Genomic DNA, 7,211 nt, shown 5'->3' on the forward strand with positions numbered 1-7,211 from the left:
TTTCTTTACAGAGTTGGGTGCTTTTCTACTTTGTACACAATTGTTCTTCTCCACAGAAAACTGCTTTTGAACTTCTCATCTGGTGACAGCAGGCACTAACATCCTGACTGAAACAGGATCATGGTAGTGATGCTTCAGTGTTCTGAGTTGAAAGTAGGATGGTGGGGTATGGCTCTTTCCCCTAACATCAGGAGTGTAAGATTTATTTATTAAAAAAAACACAGAATAAATTTTCTGTAGACGTGGACAGTGACAGAGGTCAACTATTATATACTGTCGACTGAAACCAGGAACTGATAGATGGGCTAATCTTGCATTCAGGCATTTTCTTCAACTGAATTCTCTGAAGTTATTGGGGAGGAACTTACTTTGAATTTCCTTGAGCTTCCTGTCACAGTTACAGGGAATGACAGAGCAAAGTTCTGGGAATTCAGACATGCCATCTCTCATTGTGCCCATCCTAGGTTCCTCTTTTATTTTTAATTTTTAGGTATTTATGTCACTATAGGTTCTGCTATAGTTAACAGAAAGGACTTCCCACAGCAGCCAGTGAAGCAGCTCTTATAGCCTTTGTTGGATCAATGAATTTTTTTCCTACTATGTTCACTATGCTTCCAAGCATAGCCATCATAACCAATTCTGAGAAACTCTTCAGAATTTTCTTAACTCTCAAAAATCCTTCAATACCTATTTCTTTACAATAGACACTTGGGGAATTTTCCATGCTCTTTGAATAATTTGTACACCAACTTTCTGGTCTTCATTAGCAGTCTTTCATGAGTATAAGGCTGGGCTGAAAAACCAGAACAAAAAAGGACTGGGATACATCAAAGCAGAGAGCAGCCCCTTCTAGAACAATGCCTTCTGCAACAGCTGCTAATGTAGCATCGAGGGCATCCGTAACTCTTCTCATTCATGTCAATACCTCTCGTCCCTTCAGTTTTCAGCAGAGATGTTCCAGTTGTTCACTTGGCTTTTCCTTCTCATATTCACTAGTTGTGGTGTCAATGTTCAGTGATTTCTTCAATACAGTTTTCAACTTCCTTTCAAAAGCATGGTGCCATCTTTGGTGACAGTGACCTCTGGGACTTTCCCTAAGTCTTGAAAGTCTTCAAGATATAGATTCAGCACTTCTTCTCCAAATACTGCACGACCAGAAGCAATAGACATATCTTTAAGCTGATTTTTTCTGTTGTCCTCAAACCCTGATGTTTGACTTTTGCCACCTGAAGATCAACTTCTGCCATGTTTAAAATCAGTGTACTTAGTGCTTTCCCATCAGTATCTTCAGTGATTATGACCAAGGTCTTCCAGTGAGTACTGGCAATTTCTAGAGAAGGTACAATGCACAGAACACTAGAAATCTTCTTTCCACTCAGCTGAAAATAGGATCTTGGGATTCATATTTTTGATATTTTAATGTGTTAGTAAATATGTGAAATAGGTCTTCTGTGATGGTTTGAATAAGAATGACCCCCATAGGTTCATACATTTGATACTTAGTCATCAGGGGCTGCACTACTTGAGAAGGAGTAAGAGGTGTGGCCTTGTTGGGTAGATGTGGCCTTGCTGGAAGAAGTGTATCACTGGTGGTGGGCTTTAAGGTTTTAGAAACCTAAGCCAGCCCTAATATCTTTTTTATCCTGCTGCTTATGGATCTGGATGTAGAACTCTTAGCTACTTCTTCAGTACCATGTTTGTCTGCATGCCACCCTGCTCCCTTCCATGATGATAACAGACTAAATCTCTGAAACTCTAAGCAAATCCCAGTTAAATGCTTTCCTTTATGAGTTGCCATGATCGTAGTGTTTCTTCACAGCCATAAATCATGACCAAGACATACTCTATAAAACTGCAATAATAATTTCTTTTTTTTTTTCGAGACAGGGTTTCTTTGTGGTTTTGGAGCCTGTCCTGGAACTAGCTCTTGTAGACCAGGCTGGACTCAAACTCCCAGAGATCCGCCTGCCTCTGCCTCCTGAGTGCTGGGTGCAATAATAATTTCTAAGTTATTATTCAGTGTTTTGCCATCATTCATTGTGATGTCACCGTTCCTTCCAAACTTTTTCACTGCATCAGAAATGGTGTTTACATTTCTCCATCCCCCTTTGCAAAAATTGTAGCAATATGAACATTTGTCACAGGTTTAGACTGTTTCCCAAGCTCAGCATCATTAGCCAGCATGGCACATCTCCTGATTCCCACTGCATTCGTTGCATTACAGGTTCTCTCTAAAGCACTCCGTGCACTGGAATATTCCACATCAGTAGCGGTGATGTGTCAGCCCCAGGCTCCCACCATCTTTTCTTACTTTGGGAATTCTCCAGGTCTGTTCATAATCAGTGTTTTCCCCTTTGGTCCCATTATCAAGGCTACAGCATCACCAAGGTTCAGATAGCCACACCAAGTTTTGCATCCTTGGTCCGGGCCTGAGTGAGATAAGGAGCCAGTGTTTGGGAAACACTGGTCTCATCTGGTGCATGCAGTGAGGCAAGCTGTCAGCAACAGAGTTCGCTTTCTTTGAGACAGGGTCTTTTACAGGTCTGTCTTCTCTAGAGATGTTTACATAACTGAGGATGACTCTGAGCTCCTGGTCCTCCTTTATCCATGGTCCCAGTGCTAAAGTGACAGGTGTGTGCCACTGCCTCTAGCTGCCTTGTTCCCTGATTTAAAAGCCTGACTACAGCCTCTTTAGGCATATTGTCTTGTGGATAAGCTTCTGCTGAGGTTAATCAGAGTCACTTTCTATGGCTTGAAACCAAACTCACAAATTCTGCAAAGTAATAACTTATTTTTTATCTTTTTTAATTTTTTTTTTAACTTTTTGTTTTGAAGACACGGTTTCCCTGTGTAGTCCTGGCAATCCTAGAAGCCGCTTTGTAAACCAAGTGGGCCTCAGAGTTAGAGATCCAACTGCTTCTGCCTCCTGAGTGCTGGGACTAAGGGTGTGTGTCACCACACCTGGCTCTAAAACAATAGCATCTTTGTGTTCTATAGATAAATAAATAAATTAAAATAATAAAATAAAATATATATACATTAAAAAAAGAAGTAAGAACTAGTCTCAGAACATATTTCTATTAAAGAGAGTAGAAAAACATTCAAGTTTACATATTAAGTTGCAGGGTTAAAGACAAAGGCGTCTGCTGCCAAGCCTCATGACCAGAGTTTCATCCCTGGGACGCACATGGTGAGGGAGAGAGTGGATTCCCTCAAGTGGCCCTTGAGTCTCCACGTATATGCTGTGGTATACGTTCTTTCCCCCACTTCTTCCTTTTGGTAAATAAACAGCAAATAAACAAATTCTCATTGCATAGATCTCACACTGTCTCATACTTGCTATGTAAACCCACTGGATAGCTTTCCTTTGAAAGGCTGGTAAAATTCTCCTTGAAACCATCTGGCCTTGAGCTGGTCTTAGCCGAAAGGATTTCTATCACTACTTCAATCTCATATGCTATGAGCCTCTCAAGGTTGCTGACATTTTTGCTTAAGTTTGGTGGTTTGCCTGAATTCATCTATTTCTTTTAGGTTTTTTTTTTTTTTTTTTTTTTTTTGGTTTTTCGAGACAGGGTTTCTCTGTGGCTTTGGAGCCTGTCCTGGAACTAGCTCTGTAGACCAGGCTGGTCTCGAATTCACAGAGATCCGCCTGCCTCTGCCTCCCGAGTGCTGGGATTAAAGGCGTGCGCCACCGTCGCCAGGCTTAGGTTTTTCATTTTAATGGAGTACAGGTTTTAAAAGTATTTCCTTATATTATTCTGAATTTTTCCAGTGTTTGTTGCAGTTTCTCTCTTAATGATTTGGGTCCTCTCTTACTTTTGGTTAGTTGGGCCAAGGGTCTGTCAGTTGTGTTTATCATCTCAAAAGAAGCAGCTCTTGCGTTCATCAATTTGTTGTATTGTTTTCATTGTTTCTATTCTATTGATTTGTGATCTAATTTTTCTTTTATTATTTCTGGCCTTCAGTTATATTTAGATTTTGTTTGTTCTTGATTTCCCAAATTTTCAAATTGTATCGTTTGGCCATGTATTTGTTTTCTTTCCGTTTATTTAATGCAGGCAACTAGAGCTATAGACTTCTCCAAGAAGACTGCTTTCAGTGTTTACCAGAGGCCTTATTTTGTTGTGCTTTCACTTTCATTTGGTTTCAGGAAATTTTTTATTTCTTTTTTGATTTCTTTTCTTACTGTCATCACTCAGTAATGAGTTGTTTAATATCCGTGAGTTTGTGCATTTACTAGAGATTTGTTTGCTGTCATGGTCAGATAGGATACAGGGATTTCTACCTTTTTGAATCTGTAAAACGTTTTTTGGTGTCCCAGGATGTAGTCTAATTTAGAAGACCTTCCTTGTGCTGTTAAGGTGTTTTTCTTTGTCTCTTCTGATTAGTTCTAGTTTGAAGTTTGTTTATTAGGATAGTGATGCTTGCTTGCTTCCTGGTCCCATTTGATAGGAGAACTTTTCTCTATCCTTTTACTTTAATGTGGTGCCTGTTTTTAAAGCTAAGATGAGTTTCTTATAGATGACAGATAAATGGATTTTGTTTCTTAATTTACGCATTTAGCCAGTATCTTTTGAATAATTAATTGAGCCAATTGATATTTAAAGCTATTATTGAAATATTTGTATTAATTGTAGCCATTATGCTGCTGACTTTCATCATTTGTGCCCTCAGTGGTACTTTTTGTTTTAATAATGGTGGTATTGTATCTCTTTCCACAGTCTCTCTTCTATGCTCATTTTTTCTTTAGCTAGAAATAATGCTTCCTGTGTTTTCTAATGTGTGGTTTAGTTATCCATTTCTTAGGCTGCTTATACTGTGAGAGATTTTGTTTTTCTTCAATTATAGCAGATAGTTTTGCTGGATATATTAGTCTAGGCCGGGCACCATAGTCTTTTAGGACTTGGAATGCATTGCCCTAGCTCTTCTGGCTTTCAAAGTTCCTATGACAAGGAACTTATTATTTGGTTGGGTTTTCCCTTATATGTGACTTTATATTTTTTCTTCTTCACCTTTAAATACACTTCCTTTCTTTTAAGTATGATATATTGTGGGGATTTTCTTTTCTGGTCTTGTCTATTTGGTGTTCTGTGTGCTTCTTGCACACAGTGGCTTTGGGTTCTTGTTGCTCATCTGTGCCTATAATTTGGAGGTTTGATCTTTTTTCCTGGTGTTCCACATTTCCTGAATATTCCTGTCCTGACTTTTAAAAATTTTATTATTCCTTGCTTATTTGGTCTAGACCGTCTATTGTATCATTATGTCCTGATGTTCTATCTTCTGCTAAATTCTTTCTATTTGTAATACTTTCCTTTGAATTTTCTAGTTAAGTTATTGGCATTTTCAATTCCATCTTCATTTCAATGTGAGTCCTCTTCAATGTTTCCATGTCTTTGCCGAATTCCGTTTGCAAATTCTGGACCTTCTTTGTCATGTCCACCAGCTTTATGGTTGTGTTGTCTTGGGCACCACTCAGCTGTTTGTTCTCCTTAAGCTCTTACTCCTAAATTTCTTTGAGTTGGTTTTTTGAATCTTCCTTAAGCTCCTTGAATTATTTGATGTTTATTATTCCTCTTTTAATGTCTGTGTCCTGGGGTTCATCTAGATAATTTTCAAATATTCTACAAGACTGGAAGATTTTAGAGATAAGATACTGACTAGGTACTTCATATTGCTGGTATATTTGTTTTTATAAGATCTGGGCATGTGTTATTTTGTTCTGAGTCTGATATTGGCTGAATTCGAGTCTAATATTGATTGAACTGAGCTTGGGGAAGAAGAAAGGATGTGGAGATTTATTGGGCCTAGAGGTTGGAAATGGCTTGGGTGGGATGAAGTCAGATGGGCAGAGAGGACAGAACTGTACAGAACGTGTCTTCTCATCCAAGTCTGGAGTGTGGGGGTAGATCTGGTTGGGTGGCAAGTTTTGATGTAGCATAGGAGGGGCTTGTTGGATAGAAGGTAGGTACAGAGGATCCTGACAGAAGCCTTGAGGTGAGTTGGAATCCAGGCAATGCAGGCCTGACTAAGCCACTGCACTGGATGAAGGACCTGAGATAGATATTGTGGGTTGGAGAACAGGTATGGATGGGAGCTTAGGGTTACTAACTAGATGGGACCCCAGAGAGGAAGTGGGATGTCTGGCTAGGTGGAGAAGTAGGATGCTGTGAACAAGGGCCTGTGGGTGGTAGCAGATAGGATGGGTCTGGGCTAGGCCCTGGAGAAGGAAGTTTATTTACTGTTCAGTGTAAGGATGGAAGTATGCGTGTGGGTGAGCATATTTGGATGTCAGTCAACCTTCAAAATTCAGCTCTCTTTCCATCATTTGGGCTCAGGGGATTGAGCTCAGGCCATCAGACTTGATGACAAATGCCATTACAGCCCTCTCACCAGTCCTGAAAGACCTCACATTTCTGTAGAAGAAAACTATAAGGTTTGGAATAAAATGTGCACTGTGGGAGACAATGGCAGACTACACTCTGCAGAAGAAAATAGTGAATTGGAGACAAAGAAACTGTCTAAAATGACCCATGAACACACATAAAGGAAAAGAGTGCTCGTAAGATCAGTTAATTGTGGCAGAAAGCCTCTCATCCTTGTAATTTAAGTCCTTGAAGGAAAGTGTGAAGAAAAAAAAAACATCTAATAACAGTGACTGGATTTTCTCCATTTTATGGAAACCCTTTGACAGCTCTAAGAAGCTCAACAATCCATAGTCATAACAAGCATGAAGAAAACAATACTAAGGCACACCATAGTCAATTTGCTCAAAAGCAATGATAAGAAGAAAACTTGAAAATCAGTCAGAACAACAACAAAAATGGTGACTTATTCTTTTCAAAACCCAATGCATGTAACACTGTGACAAGTTAGCATCAATAAGGTAAAAAGAGAACAGAATTAGACTTCTATATTTAGTAAAAATGTATCTCCAAAATTGAGGAAAGTAGGTTGGAATGGTGGCTAGAGAGAGGAATTATTTGTTAAGGGCACTTGCTGCTTGATTTGGAGGTGCAATCCTCTAACACTAACACACAGAAGGCAGATGGGTCTTTCTGAGCTTGAGGCTACCCAGGTCTACTCAGTGAGTTTTAGATCATTCAGAGCTACATAGTGAGACTCTGTCAAAACACACACACACACACACACACACACACACACACACACACACACACAGAGAGAGAGAGAGAGAGAGAGAGAGAGAGAGAGAG

At 39.5% G+C, this 7,211-nt stretch overlaps 1 pseudogene; it reads right to left on the reverse strand.

Annotated features, from left to right (window-relative positions):
• Window positions 1-520: 520 nt before the first annotated feature.
• On the reverse strand, window positions 521-1,480 carry LOC101991763 (annotated as a pseudogene).
• Between the last annotated feature and the right edge of the window lie 5,731 nt (window positions 1,481-7,211).

The sequence above is a fragment of the Microtus ochrogaster genome, linkage group LG3, assembly GCF_000317375.1.
Source record: "Microtus ochrogaster isolate Prairie Vole_2 linkage group LG3, MicOch1.0, whole genome shotgun sequence".
In the NCBI taxonomy this organism is placed as follows: domain Eukaryota; kingdom Metazoa; phylum Chordata; class Mammalia; order Rodentia; family Cricetidae; genus Microtus; species Microtus ochrogaster.